The sequence below is a fragment of the Pinus tabuliformis genome, chromosome X (genome assembly GCF_031772625.1).
Source record: "Pinus tabuliformis cultivar Carrire ecotype Pingquan chromosome X, CPIR1, whole genome shotgun sequence".
NCBI lineage: Eukaryota > Viridiplantae > Streptophyta > Pinopsida > Pinales > Pinaceae > Pinus > Pinus tabuliformis.
The window spans coordinates 345,435,939-345,453,332 of NC_142308.1; the positions used below are offsets into that span (position 1 = coordinate 345,435,939).

The following is a 17,394-nucleotide window of genomic DNA, read 5'->3' on the forward strand; positions in this document are numbered from 1 at the left end:
TGAAAATCCTAGCTACTAGGGAAAGAAGATTACAATTTCTTTCAAACAAAGAGTAAAGAGCACACACTAGTGTATTTTCCTAAATCATATTTCGCACACAAGCTAAATGCAAATGTAAATGCATGTATTTGTTTTTTGGTCCCCTTAATGTGAAAAAATGCCAAAAAAGGAAAACTAAGTATAGCAAAGACCTGAAATATTTCACTCAAAGCGACATTTTCGACAATTTCTTTTTCAAAATAGAAAGGAAGACTAAACGCCACTTTTCAATTTTGAATAGAAAATGCTTTCAACACTTCAAATATCATAAAATCAAATCAAGTACATGACAAAAAGTTCAATCGACTATCCAGGGAAGGAAGACTCAATGACACTTCTCTTTTTGACACAAAACGACAGTTATCTGCCACATCTGTTACCATGAAATCATCAATGCACAACATAATTGCTTCACTTGAAATATCATTAGCAACAACATCCAAAGGATCACTTAGACCTCTTTGATTTTTAAGAAGGCTATGTACATCCAAAATAAAATCATGGAAGTGAATTCTCTTCTTCCTCTAAGATTCATGCAATTGCTCATAGAACATGTCCATTAACATTTTTTGTCTGCGCCTACCCCACCATATATGTACAAATCACGAACAGGTAACAAAGAGGCTTGTGGCTTTATGAATGAGAACCAGCTGTTGGATTTATTAGAAGGTGCAGATCTTTCCAATCCACAAGATTCAACTGCATCTACCAGCTCATCATATAATATCTGGGAAGCTCTGAGGGTCTCTTCCTGACATGTGTCACCTGCCATGAGTTCTCCTGCTGCTATCCGCCTTTCATACTCTATTAGAGGACCCCCTCTCTCCACATATTTTCATAAGGTAAGAGAAACCCACAAGAGAACACTTTCAGTTGAAGCTCTAAATAGAAAATAATCTACTCAATAACAGACAACGCTGAAAGCTCAAATGGACCTAGAATGGATTTGATTGTGCAGATTCAAATATAATTCACACATGAACAGGATCCAGCGCTTGTACTTAGTATATTATCCACTTTTTTGTCTGCACTAGGGGATATGAAAACACCTAAGCTATATGGCCAAGAGTCAGCAAATGAAGTATCTGAGAATCCAATTTTGCTGGACGAGTTGTTGGCAGATATGGTGGTGTTTGTTATAACAGGAGGCCGATTGGATTTCAGGCCAGAAACACCACAAAATCCACCAGCGAAACCACCAAGAGCTCTGCGGGGAGCATTATTTAGAACAACCTTCTGATAGATAGTTTCATCAAGTTCCTTTTTCTTAGTGACTTTCAAATTCAGGATACCTGATAAGATGTTTATGAGATTTGGCGCTTGTTTAAGTAAAGGCAGCGTCAATAACTACTCACGTGGACCACTTTGAGTTACGTCATTCAGGAGCAGTTGGGACAGTGAGTTGAAGAAGCTATATCCACCTTCTTGGTCTTAAACAAAAGTAATAAGCATCCGAACTGTGTGACCAACGAAAAGTAATAGAAGAAGAAACGACGCTTCACTATTGCTACCTTTTGCCAAGATGGCAAAAATTTGCATTCCCATACCAAGCGCTCTTGAGAATATGTGTATGCAGAATGGAACACGATACAGGATACTCGTGAAAATGCACTGGATCAAGACCACTGGAAAACTAAGATGAAATCCATTCAAATAGAAAAATTCTTGTCAAACATGTTTTGCAATATACACCAGTTTAGGGTCCATTCCAGAGTCTTTGTCAACATCAGGCGATTCTCAGTGCCATTGGCTTTATGAACCATAGGACCTGCACCAGGAACCCACTGAGGAATAGGCATGGCAAGCACACCCTTGTTCAACATCCCGATTAAGAAATTGTCTTTGCGCATGATACACATTACAACATCATGACCTGAAAGATCTTTGACAACACAGAGTCACTGAATGCTTTGAAATTGAACAGTTTTTTCCAACACAGATGACTAGGAGATAGTTTTCATTTCCAAATCTGTAATTTTGAGGCTGTTCTTATAAAAATCGCGGATCTCAAGTGTGTCTTTCAGCTGGGTGAAAAATCTAAGGAAACAAAATATCCAGTATAATGAAAATATCCCTAAAAACTGAGCTCAAGACTGTTTACAAGGAATAGTTTCAGACTGCCCCAAATCCAAAGAACAGATGAAAAATCCAAAAGGGCATTTCTCTGATTGTTGTGATACCATTTTGAAAAGCCTAGTTGAACGACCAAAACTACAGAGAAAAGTATAACTGCAAACATGTGCCAGTACCAAGACACCTAATGACCTAATGATGAGGATAAGCGGTTGGATATGATAGACGAAGTGTATGAGCTAACAACTGTTGACGTAAACACAACGGATTTTGATAAATATGACAGCTGGGTGAAATTTTCTATGGATCATAACGAATCTCTGATTTCGTGGCACAACAAGTTCAAAATCTGGGTTTTGCGCTATGAAATCACCTAGACAGGGTTTCTGCGCATAAGAACTTTGAAACGAGTTTCGACATATGATATTCATGTGAGATATGATACCAATGATAGACTAAAGCAGAGAATTGACCCCTTTTGACATACCAACAAGACTCTTAACAAGACTCTTATTCAAACTCTTTAGACTCTAAAATAAGATGAAAAGACTAGACCCAAAATTGACACCAACCCTTTGACAAATTTAAAAAATTGATGTTCAGAATTTAAAATATTTTTTCTTAAGTGATAACAAGTGGCTCCACTTGGGATAGTGTGCCCCTGTGGTACACTAAGAACATGCAGGTCCAGTGCTTAGTCCCCTTATTGTAATCAAAAACTTATTTGATAAGCATCCTCTTTAGACTTCTTGTGCCTTCACCTCGGGCTTAAGCTTGATGATCACTGTAGGAGAAAGAAATTTACATCTACTAAAAAATGCTCAGTCAACCTTGAGCTTATTTGCATTTTCCTACCTACCTACCCTATCAGCTTCAAACTTCTTTCAGCTCAAACAATGTGAAATTTCCAATGTAGCCAATCATTTGTCTTATCTGATATTTGAGTTTTTTTACTGCACCAGAGTTTACAGAAACTATGATATTGTGATGACCACTGCCACTGGAATTGCCTCTGATCTTCATAGAAAAACTGAAACACTGGAGAGTAAAACTCTTCCATGCATTTAGCTATAGGATCCCAGAATACATAATCAGCTTGATGATTCTCATAACTCTCTGGTTGTGCAAACTGATCTTCAATAACAGTGTATTCTTCCTCAATCATGAAAGAGAAATGAAGCAACACCCTCTCCTTGTGTTCTGCCATAGAAAGCTTTTGAAAAGAATGATCATGATTATGAAGACTATATGATTGAATTTGACCCTTTAAACCTGTTAGCACTTAAATCTGCCTTAGGCTGAAGGAAGGGAAAAATTAGGGTAACCACAAACCACGCTCAGTCTGGTAGCTAGCCCTACCAGAGTAGGAGAGGGCTCTCTCTGAGTCACGCTCAATGAATAGATAATCGAAAAACGTCTAAGATGAATTACAATGAAATTTTTACCTTAGGCTAGTAAGTGAATAGGGATTCGGGAAACAATTTTCATGAATGACCGAGCTTCTGGGATGTTATGGGACCGGTGCTCAGCAAAGAACAAAGAATTTAATACAAAGGCACAAACTATTCCGTGAGGCAAGGTAGGCGGAAAATGTAAAAATTTAGTTTTAGGTACCGCGGCATGAATAGATTGCTGAAGAAAGTGAAAAGGGCATAGTGACATGAATCCTTTTCAAGAACCCCCCCCTAAATTTATAAATATAATAAATGGGCGAATCTCCATGGTATATAGGAAAAATGGAAGGTGATTTTATCAATAATATAATATGTATATATAATTTTTTGGCGAATCTCTCACCAAGCATGGAGAATATTTTACTCAATTATAAATTCTTGTAAGATCTTGGCGAGTCTTTCACTAAATAATAAAACTTTGTAAAGTCCTAGTGAATCTTAGCATAGGCTACATGCTGGTTTAATTCCCCCATTTAAATAGGCTACATTCCAGGTGAATACCATGGGTCAATACCATGTTCCATTTTGGTGAATACCATGGGTCAATACCATGTGCCATTTTTATTTTTATTCGAATATTTTACTCAATTATAAAATCTTGTAAGATCTTGGCGAGTCTTTCACTAAATAATAAAACTTTGTAAAGTCCTAGTGAATCTTAGCATAGGCTACATGCTGGTTTAATTCCCCCATTTAAATAGGCTACATTCCAGGTGAATACGATGGGTCAATACCATGTGCCATTTTTATTTTTATTAATTCTAATATTAGGGTTAATAATGGTTTTTTGCATGGTATTAATAACAATCTAGTCCATGGTATTTGTCCCATAGTATTTTGGCCATAGGTTTCACCTAAATATAACCCATTTTTTGAAATATAAGGTGACTTATGGAGTAAATATAAAAAAATGTTTTATTTGTTTACCATACCTCTCGTTTATTTATATTTTTATTAATTTACCATACCTCTTTTACAAATATGGTATTTGGCCCATAGGATTCACTTAAATAAAACCTCTTTCTTGAGCCTTCATAAATAGAACGAGGGTTATGGACTAAATATAAAAAGAGGTTTTATTTATTTACCATACTTCCACTTTACTTATATTTTTATTTGTTTACACCCTTACATGTATATAAGGTGACTTATGGAGTAAATATAAAAAATGTTTTATTTATTTACCATACCTCTCATTTATTTATATTTTTATTAATTTACCATACCTCTTTTATAAATATGTTATTTGGCCCATAGGATTCACTTAAATAAAACCTATTCTTGAAAATGGGCGAATGGAAGGTTGTAAGTCCTAATTTCAAGGGCTAAATTTACCTTTTTTACCCTCTCCCTTAAAATAAGGTGGGCTATTTGAGGTGATTTGTAAAAATGTACTATGATACAAAATATTCGCCCACTAAAAATTTAAAACCCCTTAATTTCGCTAAAGGGCGAACATTCACCCCTAAAATTATCCTTGACAAAATACATATGAAAACACAAGAGACACATTTGCTACACTCACAACCACAAGAATCTCATGAAATAAAGATGCTGCCTTTCATTAATTCTCTGTCAAAAATACACAGTGAAGAAACAAAGTTTCTTTCCCACAATCTCCCAGAAGTTACAAGCCAACCAACCCTTTGCAAATAACTTGCATACAATATATAGAATGTGTGAGGAAGAGATAGAACACCCAAGGGTTGGGGAGTTACTCGAATCATTACAAAATGGAGATGGAGAGCCAACCATCAGCTACAGGTGCAGCGCTGCAGACATGACATTTGGCTTGGGTGACCGTTTTCCTTCCATTGCCACTTGGATAGAAGCCAATATGGAGAAAAAAATCTTCAAATGCTACCTTTTGTGCTAAAAAACTGAAGTGTAGATGAGCGGGCCCACTTGGAGAAGTCGCGAACCGAAATTTCGCGAAACGGAAGCAAATTGGCAATTTTTTCCTCTGTGTGCCGCGCCATTTTTTCTGTGTGTCGTGCTACTTTGGGGCAGTTGAAGGTGTCCAAAATGTGCCCAAGTGGGCTTGATGGAAATACTATCTTGTCTACTTCCTAACCCAACTAGAATTTTTAAATTTGGTGCTCATTTGCCCCTCCAAATCTCCATTCTCCCAAGACTTCTTTCTGTGTGTCAAAAAAGTGGCAGAGAGGCAGTGTTTTTTGACCTTTAGGAGACCTAGATTTTGCCCAAATCTCTTGCCCGGACACCAGTAGTCGTAATTTTCCATGCTAAATCCAAATCTATAAGCCATTCCTCATTTGGATCCCTAGAATTTTAGCGTCGCGCCAGTGGCGCAACGCATAGGGAGAAAATCCCTGTTTTTTACCCAAAAAATTACCAGGTGACCAAAATTTCCCCATTTTTTTTGAAATTTGGGTTGGAGGACCTATATGTAGTGCTATGATGGGAGAAGGAAGCCTCAGCCACGATTCGAAGCCGATCTTTCTCTTTTTCCCTCTTTTCCCTTCTTGTTGTTTTCCTCAATTTTACCTTCAAGTTCCTTATCCGGGCCTGTGCACTCATGTTTCGCACCCTGTAACAGAAAGCCATATGTCTCAATAGAGAAAGGTCCTCATTGGCTTTGTCCAGCAGCCTCTCCAAATGCATGTTGACCCTCTCAAGGCTGGCCTCCCAATCCTCATTTATTGCTTGCTCCAAAGATGTGAGCGCAACCCTTCTTCTTTGAGCAGCTTGGCGATGCTCACAAATATTTTGTAGCTCCATGATTGTCTGTTGGTCCTCAAGCTATTTTTTTCTCTACTCCAGGTATTTCATGTTCCACTTGGCCCTCTCCAAGTCAAGGGACAAGGACTCAATCATTGACTGCTACTCCTAGATGATCTCTGTGAGCTCCTCATTTGTTGGTTCTGCATCTGTCTCATCATCCTGGAGGAGAACAAACTCGGTCTCTCGCTCACCTGATGGCCCTTCCTCCTACACTGGCTCCTTGCCCTTACCCTACTCCTATGATGCTGATGTCAAAAGCGAGGCCCCTTCCACCCTATGTGGAGATAACACTCGCTTTGCTGCTGCAAATAAGGGTCTACTGCCTTTTTGATAGGTGATGTATACTAGCATAGTGGCAGTCTCATGTCGCTCATACTGATTATATGGGCCTCCTACCTCATGCTCTGCCTCTGAAACCACCTATGGAGCGCTGAAGAAGTCATGGGAGATGAAGTCGAGGGGTCTTGTGTTGCATGAAATTTCTCATCCTCTTTATGTTCCCGTAGATGAAAAATGGGAGGTTCATCATCCGAACCCTGGTAAAGTGCATGAGCAACCTTTTGTGGTATGCATAAAGGTGAGAAAACCTCCCCTCGCAACTGAAGTATTTCATGATCGATTTCATGAGCAGGGCATACTCATCTTTCATAAATCTGAATGGAAAACCTCTCGTGAGGTGGCTCAAACAGCTGTCTTTGATGTAAGGCTCATACTGATTCCTTTCTACCTTCTTCTTCTTGTGCCACTGCTCTCTAATGTTTGGTATGCCTGTTGCCACTGATATGGTTTCGGGTGTCAATGTGAAAGTGACCCCAGCCAAGATAGATTGTCCCCCATGTAGGTGAAGTGCAAAAAAAAGGCCAACTCATGATGAACTCTGACATTTGCCGCCCTCTGACAAAATTCGAAACATGCTAAGTGCTGGAAACAAGACATAGCAAGAGAGCATGCCTGCAACTCGGTGAGGGTGTTTGGCTCATCTCTAAGATGTCTGCCACTCTGGTGATGTCTCCTTTGGGCCCTTTCTCCCGAAGCTGTGTCACTGTGGGTCTCCTCCTCATATTCTGATGAAACTTCGGATGCCATTACTGCTGTTTTTACCCTGAGTTTTATGCTGCCCTTGAATTCCAATGAAGCTGGTAGTTGCTCTGAAAATCTGCCACCAAGGGGACAATAAAACAGGGAGTATTAGGAGGGAAATGATGAAAGGGGAATAGGGGTTTAAATGGAGAGATTTTTTAGGGATTTGGGAGTAGTTTGGGTATAGTGTTGATGGGGTAGGGTTTGAAACACTTTGGCAGCACTCTCACTGTAGCATAAACCCTAGGATCATGATTTCTTTGTGTCTTCTTTTGTTTACTTTACAAAATTTTTTGCATTTTATTTATACTCCTACAACCATGCTATTCCTTACAAGTTTGATGCAAGAGTGGAGGTAGGTTGCCTACCTTTCAAATTTGGTGAGCCTCCAAAATTTTTTAGGCAAATTGATTGGTTTATGGGATTTATCTTTCTGTGCGCTGCGCGCAATGCTCAGTGCGCCGCGTGCTGGGTATGTGCCGCGCCAGTGGCAGATTTACACAATGGACAGGCCCTGTGTGTACCGCGCCTAATGAGTGCGCCGCACACTATGAATTCACCCAAATTTTCTCCTAATCGTTTGACTCTTCAACTCTTTCGACTATGCACCTTTCTCCCACAGCCTTGCTTGCACAATGAGCTGGTCTTATGGTGATTTTAAGTTGACCCAATAGTGGAGGAATAGTGGGATGGTTTGGTAATGATTTATGGCGGGGTTATTAGGAAAAATGATCAAGGGGAGATGGGAAAAATGATAGGTGAGGGGAATAGGTGAGTGGAGTGAAACCTTGGCACTAACAACACAATTTTACAACCCCAGCCATCATTTTCTTGGTGATTTTCTCATGGTTGACCTTATGCATTTTTGGGTGACATTCAAACCTCTTCACAAACACCATATCATTGATAAAATTTGATGAGCAGGTGATGTCGTGAGGCTTACCTCTCGATTTGATAGCCTTCACCAAAATTTTGGGTGGTTTGGCAACGCTTCTCGACCCCTGGCCTATATACGCCGAGCGCAATTCCCAGTGCACTGCGCGCTTTGTATGCGCCATGCCTGTGTAATCCTTTAACTGCGGGCTGGCTTCATGTGCCCCGCGCCTGGTGAGTGCGCTGCGCTCCTGGGTATGTGCGCCACGCCCTCTAAAACCTGCTCCTACTCACTTCCAACGCTCCAATCTCACACTCACGCCTTTGCAATGTCTTCTCCAAGTCATGTAGTAGCACAATGCCTTTGATATGGGTCAAAACATGTATTTATAGCCTTGGAGGAGATGGGTTTAATATTTTTCTTCCTTGAAAACCCATTTTTCTAATGTTGTGTTGCACTTTTTCACTGATTTTTAAACACACTGATTTTCACTTTCCCTTTGAAATTTTGGCTCAAATGATGAAATTTTCGGTAAGCCTTTGCAGGGACTGTATGACAGAGAATTTGGCCATGTAAACCATAACTGCATCTGAAAAGTCAACTGGTGATTTTTTGGAAAATTTTATCATAAATGACCTTGTTTGACTTTTCTTCAAAACAGAGTTTTGAAGAAGAGTCGAAGTCTATCCACGTGAGAATGAAGCTCTCTAAACCATAGCTGTGTAAGGGTCTCCCTCTGGCCTGAATGGATTTTCTAGACATGTTTCAAAGACCAAATTGATGAATTCCTACACCCAAACATAGAAAATGACTTTGTCCTGTAAAGGACCAGACCTTGACTGTCATGGACTTTGGTGATTGTTGACAAAAGACCTGAGCCAGCAGGAGCCAGACATGAGGGAAAATGATTAGCATGACTTTCTCCATCAGATCATGGCATGCCCCTAGCAAAATGCAGCTGAGTGAATGGAGCAGGACACCTAAAATTGAAATGCACAAAGAGTTTTGATCTCTGACGGAGGGCTGACTAGACCGACTCTAACATTGGCTCCAATGGGGGATGGTAGCTCCTTGGAGGTGCCAAGAACAACAGATCTCTGGAGGAGCTAGACAGTTCCTTTTGTCCATTGGGCTATGGAGTCATCATTTCGATAAACAGCATAGGACTCTGACTTATTTATGAAATTGAAATGACCAAGAAATTGGATCTACTTGACATTGAAATAACTCAAAAACTAACTTTATAGACTGAAACCAAACTGAAATAAAAATGGTATTTACAATGACATTGGAAGCAGCGTTAATAGATCAGCAGTGATACCGCTCAAGCAGTCAACCATTGATCGGCCCTCCAGGACAATCTTCCCCGTTCATTTCCTTCAGAAGAAAGGCATTCTAACCCCTATATGCTGCAATCTTGAAAGGACCTTTCCATAGATTTTCAAACTTTCTGTGCTTGCCTTTCTCTTCATTCCTTGCATCCCAATTCAACACCACATCATCCAACTGGAATTTATCTGCTTTTTCTTTTCTGTCATAGATTTTCTTTATCTTCTCATTTAACTTGGATGTGTTCTTGAAAACTTCTTCTCTTGTTTGCTGCAAGTGGATCATTTGATTCAACCTTCTCTGCATGGGATCTTCTTCACTGCCGGCCTCCTGAAGAAGTCTGACCACCGGGGCAGTAAGAGAGGCAGGGAATACTGTGTCAACTCCATAAACAAGCTCAAATGGTGACATACCAATGGACTTTTTCTGACTGATCCGATCTGCCCAAAGCGTATGGACCAACCTCTTATTCCAGCTCTTTTTATTTATTTCCAACAGCTTCTTGATGATGTTGACCAAGGATTTATTCGAAGATTCCACCAATCCATTGCCTTGCGGATGATAGGCAGTTGAATGACCCAAGATTATGTGATATTTATGACAAAATTATGCCATCCTTTTCGATTTGAAAGCTGCTACATTATCAGTGATTAATTTGTTTGGACAACCAAAGTGAGACAAGATGTTATTTTTGAGAAATGAAATGATTACCGTGTCTGTATCTTGTCTGGTGGGAGCTTCCTTGATCCATTTCGTGAAATAGTCTGTCGCTGTAAGGATCCATCTATGTTGTCCGGAAGAGGCGGGATGAATTTCTCCAATGAAATCCAACCCCCACTGCTGGAAAGGAGCGCTCACCTCAATAGGTTTAAGTGGCAAAGGCTGTAATTTCTGTTTCCCTTCGAAAATTTGACATTTATGACAGCACTTGACCATCTTATACACATCAGTAAACAAAGCAGGCCAGTAGTACCTTGCTCTCAAAATTTTGTTCGTTGTTGACTTCCAAAAAAGATGACCACCACACTCTCCTCCGTGGAAATCCTCCATGACTTTCTTTGCCTCCTCTTCCACCAAACAATTTAACAAAATTCCACCGGGATCATTCCAGTACAGTGCAGCATTCAAAATACAAAACTTGGCAGCCTTCAATTTGAGTGTTCTCGCTTTGTTTCTAGTCATGCTGGGCGGTGGTGACAGATTCTTCAGCACATATATTATATCGGAATACCATGGGGACAAAGAAAACATTTCAGATACCTGAATTGACATTCCTTCCTCATTCTCATCGGACATGGCAGCAATCAGATTTATGTCCAAGGCATGCAAGTTTGATTCGGCCATCAGCTTTGCCAACCCCTGTCCTTTGACCAACTTTGTGGGCTTTATTTCCATATCATATTCCAACAAGGCTGCAATCCATTTGCCTCTTCTCCCTTCTGGATCGGTCTGCACTAAAACATATTTTACAACAGTATTAGGGACATAGGCTAGAATGTGAGAATGTAGAATATATACTCGGAAATCCTTCAATGCCTTCACCAATGCTAGGGCTTGCTTCTCAATGATGTTGTACTTCAATGCTGCATCCCTTATGGCCCTGCTGAAGAATGCAATAGTGTGCTCAGAAGCAAATGAAAACAATATGAAATCCTGATTGTAGTTCGGGCTGACTAGAACTGGAGCTGAAGAAAGGGCCAATTTGACCAAGTTGAAAGATTTTACAGCCTCCTCTGTCCATTTCACCTGGCTGTCCTTCTTAAGCATGTTGGTCATTTCTCTTAAGTGTTCTGCAAGATTAGGCATAAAGCGATGGAGAAAATTCATCTTACCATTGAATGATTGTATCTCTTTTTTATTCCTAGGTAGATCGATTTGCTGAATTGCTTGCACACGTGCTAGGTCTATACGAATGCCATCCTTTGAAATGATGTGCCCAAGTAATTTGCCTTCCTCCATGGCGAACAAGCTCTTCTTAGGATTCAGCGATAGACCATATTTCCTGCACTTTTGAAAGACAATTTTTAGGTGATGCATGTGCTCTTCATCAGATTTGGAAAATACCGTCAAATCATCCAAGTACACCACCAAAAACACATCCTTCTCATTTGCAAAAGACAAGTCCATTGCCCGTTGAAATGTGGCACTTGCATTCTCTAAACCGAAGGGAATTTTGGCGTAGTGAAAGGTTCCCCATGGAGTGGTGAATGCTATCTTGTCTCTATCATCTTCATGGATAGAAATTTGGTTATATCCGGAATAACCATAAAATAGTGGCATACGAGATGCCCCCACTACTCGCTGAAGTATATGGTCCATCTTGGGCAGTGAATAGTTTTCCTTCAATGAGACTTTATTTAGATTTCTGAAATCAATGCATAGGCAGATCTCACTGATCTTCTTGCGTACAGGCACTAAGTTAGATATCCAATTTGAAAATCTGATGGGCACAATGATACCTGACTTGTACAACCTGTTTACCTCCTTTTCGATAGATGGCAGCAACTTTGGATTTATCCTTCTCAGCTTTTGTCTAAATGGTTTTTGATTGGGCTTGATGGGTATTGTGTGCTGAATAATATTTGTATCATAGGTCTTTAAATCAGAATAGTCCCAAGAAAACACATCTGCAAATGAAGCCATCAAACTGATGTATTTGTCCTTAATCTTTGGCAGTAATGCTTTGGACAATTTTATCAACTTTGGATTGGCAGTTGTACCAATGTTGACTTCTTCTACACCCTTCTCTGTTGGCTGCAACGTTGGCTTGCGGGCTACATCATCTTGATCGAAAAGTTCCTCTAGAGGTATCAAGCCTTTAGGAATGATGTTATTCTTCAGCTGCAAAACGTCTATTTCATTGATCTGCACTTCATCTGTACCATTCCTTTTTCCTTCATCATTTACTACATCAATTGAGGTTTCTTTGAACTTGCCTTTGTTTAGTAGAAAATCCTTAATCTCCTTATCATCTTGAAACACTTGCCAATATCGTTGATTGTCTGGAATGGTTGGATGATGCTTGACATGGATTTCAAATTTATTGCTGGAGTTCATGGGGATCTTCAAGCTGCTCACTGTCTTGGCAAGAGCATCAGCAATACTATTTTGTATATGAGGTACACATGTCAAGGTGTATTCTGAAAATAACTTCAAGATGTATAAAACTGCATTACGATAAGCCCACATCCTAGGATGTTTTGCTTGATACTCACCTCTGACCTGTTTTATTACCAACTAGGAATCTCCATATACCAAAATCCTTTTTGCATTCAACTTTCTAAGAATATTCAGGCTAGCAATCAGAGCTTCATACTTAGCTTCATTGTTTGAACACTCAAAGGCCAGCTTGTAAGAGCAAACCCTCATGCTGCTAGGCACTTTGTTTGGGGTGGAGAAAGGACTGCGTACCCAAATTCCAATTCCAGTGCCATCATTTCCTACTGCTCCATCGAAATCCATGGTCCACAAGCCTTCTTCCTCCTCTTGTAAGTGCTGGAAATCTGTTTGTCGTGCCTTGTCTGCTTGCTGTCCATTACTTTCAGCTGATTGCCCAACATTTTCCTACTTTTCTTGTCTTTCTTTCTTCAAAATTTCTCTAAAATTTTCTGTTATTTCCAGAATGTCATCTGCTTCTACTATCTGACTATCTATCTCATTTAAACTATCTAAAAACAAAACAAAAGACTCTAAATCTGTATGTACATAGTTAATAGGATGATTTATATGTTTCTCCTTGATTGTGATCATATATTTCATTTTTTGTTCCCGATATAACTTCCTCATTTGTCCAAACATCGGGATTGTTGCATAGGAGAAATCCAGCTGTAGTGTCCCTTTCAATTTCACTACCCAAGACTTGGAAAGAAGCATGCCAAACCTTGGAGGAATATCTGCTACCACCACATCCATCAATACATTTTTCATAGGAAGCTGATCCAAACTCACAACTAAGTCTTTGATGAGTCCTATACATCTTACTCTGCTAGAATCGAATGAATAGAGATCATGATATTGCCGCGTGATGTCCAAACCAAGCTTATCCATGATAGCCTTAGGCATGAGATTGTGAGAAGCTTCGAAATCAATCATGGCATTGTGTAACACAAAATCATGCAATCGTAAACTGATATAGAAGGGTAACACATCGATATCAGGAGACTCACCATTCGATGCTGATCCAAAAATCATTTTAGGCTGATCATCTTCTACATTTACCATATCGGACATTTGGTCCAAATTCAACATTTTAGAAATCTGTCCTCTATAACTGCTGTTCTTCATTATTTCAGTCAAGGGAATGGATACCTTTAACTTAGAAATCTCAATCTCTAGGCTAAAAGTGGGAGTCTTTTCTACCTCTTTGACTGGGATCTCTTTCCTTTCCTTTTCTTTTGATGTGGCTGGTTTTTGTGATTGTTCTGCTGATTTTGATTTGCTGCTCTCCGGACCAACCGCCTCCTTTCCTTTTCTTTGTGTAGTTGATGAATCTTTTTTTGTTGTTTCAACCTCCTTCTTTTCCTGAATTGGTTTGGCCAGCACATATCCGTTTCTAAGTGAATATCGTTGTTGTTGTGTGGACAAAGCATTCATATATCCCATTTGATATTCTTCTGATTCTTCTTCCAACACAGTGTCGCTAGCTATAATAAAATCAGTGTCTTGGTGTGCAGCTGAATTCACTGCACATTTTTCCTCTTCGGTAATGTAAGTAGGCAGCTCATCTGGAGTAAAGAGATAGTATTCTTCGCCTATTACATTCCTGTCCTTATCTGACTCCGGTCCATGCACAAAATTCTGCTGCAAAGGTGTGTGTACTGGCTGTTGTGCTGTCTGCTCTTGAGTTCACTGATCTCTCTATCTTATTCTATATTGTGGCTGCTGCTGGCCATGAAAGTTAGGATTCCTAACTTGTGGCTCTGGCTTGTCAAGTTTTACCCTTTCAAGCATCTGCTCTACCTTTTTGAGAAGTTGATCCATTGAAGAAGATTCTTCTTTCACAGTGGTTTTCTTCTCTGCTTTCGCTCTAGCTCTTTTGGACAACAGATTTGCCTCAACGCTGACCGCAATTTTTTGCATGTCTTCCATTGTGGCCAGTTCTCTTTCTCTTAATTGGTACGCTATGTCAGCATCAAAACCATTTGGAAAATTCATCATTGCTAGTCCCACAGGCGGCTTTAGATGATCTGGAATTTCGTTATAGACCGCATTAAATCTAACACAATAGTCTTGGACCGACTCACCAGCGTTCTGTTTGATTTGTTCATATTCGGCCAGAATTTTAAGGGGATCCTTTTTCACTTCCCACCGGTTCAAAAATTGTCTTTGTAGTTCAGCCAAGGTAGTGATACTTGCTGCCGAAAAACCTCTGAACCATTTCCTCACATCACCTGCAAATGTCTATACAAAGAGCCTCACTGCCACGTTCTCTGCATCAATCTCATGAAGTTCATAGAAGTCTGCCATTTTGTCTACATGTTGCTGAGCAGTAATGCTATTAGGAGTGCCATCAAAAAACAGGATTTTACTTTGATAATCCGTTGGCATATCATCTAGAACTTGGGGTAGAACAAGGGGTGCAAAACGGGAAGCCATCATTCTCGGTGGTTTGGGCTTGGAGGTGTTGGAGGAGTGTGTACAGTTTGCAAGGGGCTCGCAATTGGAGTTTGGGGCTGTGTTGCAATGTAATTATCAATTAATCTATTAGATCTTTCTCTTTCGAGGTCTACAAGAAATTGCGGATTGGGGACAGAATAATCAACAACCCTTTCAGATTTAGACTCAAGCAATGATATCTCAAACTGTTCGTCAAACTCAAGCTCTTCAAGATACTCAAAAATGTCGAGACATGAATGGGATTTGAACAAGGGAGTTATGGTGCTTTCTTGACGAAGGAGTCTTGGTATCAAATTGTGATTTTCTTAAATATGAGGAGGATCCAGGTCTGGATTGGCTCTAGTATATCGTCTCGAAGCCAGCGTGCTATTGAGAAAAATCACAGGACACAACTAACTTACTCAGCCTTTCCAATCCTAAGCTCATCATCCAGAAGCTTAGAATTATTATGAAACAAGGGGATTTGATTTCAACTTAGTCCCCAGTGGAGTCGCCACTATGTTAGCACCTAAATCTGCCTTAGGCTGAAGGAAGGCAAAAATTAGGGTAACCAAAAACCACACTCAGTCTGGTAGCTAGCCCTACCAGAGCAGGAGAGGGCTCTCTCCGAGTCACGCTCAGTGAATAGATAATCAAAAACGGTCTGAGATGAATTACAATGAAATGTTTACCTTAGACTAGTAAGTGAATAGGGATTCACGAAACAATTTTCATGAATGACCGAGCTTCTGGGATGTTATGGGACTGACGCTCAGCAAAGAACAAAGAATTTAATACAAAGGCACAGATTATTCCGTGAGGCAAGGTAGGTGAAAAATGTAACAATTTAGTTTGAGGTACCGCGGCATGAATATATTGCTGAAGAAAGTGAAAAGGGCATAGTGACATGAATCCTTTTCAACAGAAGAATAACACTGAACATGAAATTTTCCCACAGGTAGAGCAATAAAATTGAATTGTACCTAATCTCACTAAGAAAATTTCACTGGAAATGAACATGAATTGAATTATGAAACATAACGAAATACATATGAAAACACAAGAGACACATTTGCTACACTCACAGCCATAAGAATCTCATGAAACAGAGCCGCTGCCTTTCATTAATTCTCAGTAAAAAATACACAGTGAAGAAACAAAGTTTCTTTCCCACAGTCTCCCAGAAGTTACAAGCCAACCAACCCTTTGCAAATAACTTGCATACAATTTATAGAATGTGTGAGGAAGAGATATAATTCCCAAGGGTTGGGAAGTTACTCGAATCATTACAAAATGTAGATGGAGAGCCAACGCTGCAAACATGACATTTGGCTTGGGTGACCATTTGCCTTCCTTTGCCACTTGGATAGAAGCCAATCTGGAGAAAAAAGTCTTTAAATTCCGCCTCTGGTGCCAAAAAACCAAAGTGCATATGAGCGGGCCCACTTGGAGAAGTCGTGAACCAAAATTTTGCGAAACAGAAGCAAATTGGCAATTTTTTCCCCTGTGCGCTGCGCCATTTTTTCTATGCGTCGCGCTACTTTGGGACCTGTTTTGGGGCACTTGCAGGTGTCCAAAATGTGCCCAAGTGGGCTTGCTAGAAATCCTGTCCTATCTACTTCCTAAAACAACTAGAATTTTCAAATTTGGTGCTCATTTGCCCCTCCAAATCTCCATTCTCCCAAGACTGCTTTCTGTGTTTCAAAAAAGTGGCAGAGAGGCCATTTTTGGTTGTTTTTTGACCTTTAGGAGACCTAGATTTTGCCCAAATCTCTTGCTCGGACACTAGTAGTTGTAGTTTTCCATGCTGAATCCAAATCTACAAGCCATTCCTCATTTGGAGCCCTTTAATTTTAGCGTCGCGCCAGTGATGCAACGCACAGGGAGAAAATCCCTGTTTTTTACCCAAAAAATTACCAAGTGACCAAAATTTCCCCAAATTTTTTGAAATTTGGGCTGGAGGATCTCTATGTGATGCTATGATGGGCCAAGGGAGCCTTAGCCAAGATTCAAAGCCGATCTTTCTCTTTTGCCCTCTTTTCCCTTCTTGTTGCTTTCCTCAATTTTACCTTCGAGTTCCTTATCCGGGCCTATGCACTCATGTTTCGCACCCTGTAACGAAAAGCCATATGTCTTAATAGAGCAAGGTCCTAGTCGGCTTTGTCTAGTAGCCTCTCCAAATGCATGTTGACCCTCTCAAGGTTG

The 17,394-nt window shown here is 40.0% G+C and overlaps 1 pseudogene; it reads right to left on the reverse strand.

Moving 5' to 3' along the window:
* Positions 1-964: 964 nt before the first annotated feature.
* Positions 965-17,394, reverse strand: part of LOC149139881 (uncharacterized) — a 40,638-nt pseudogene continuing 24,208 nt past the window's right edge.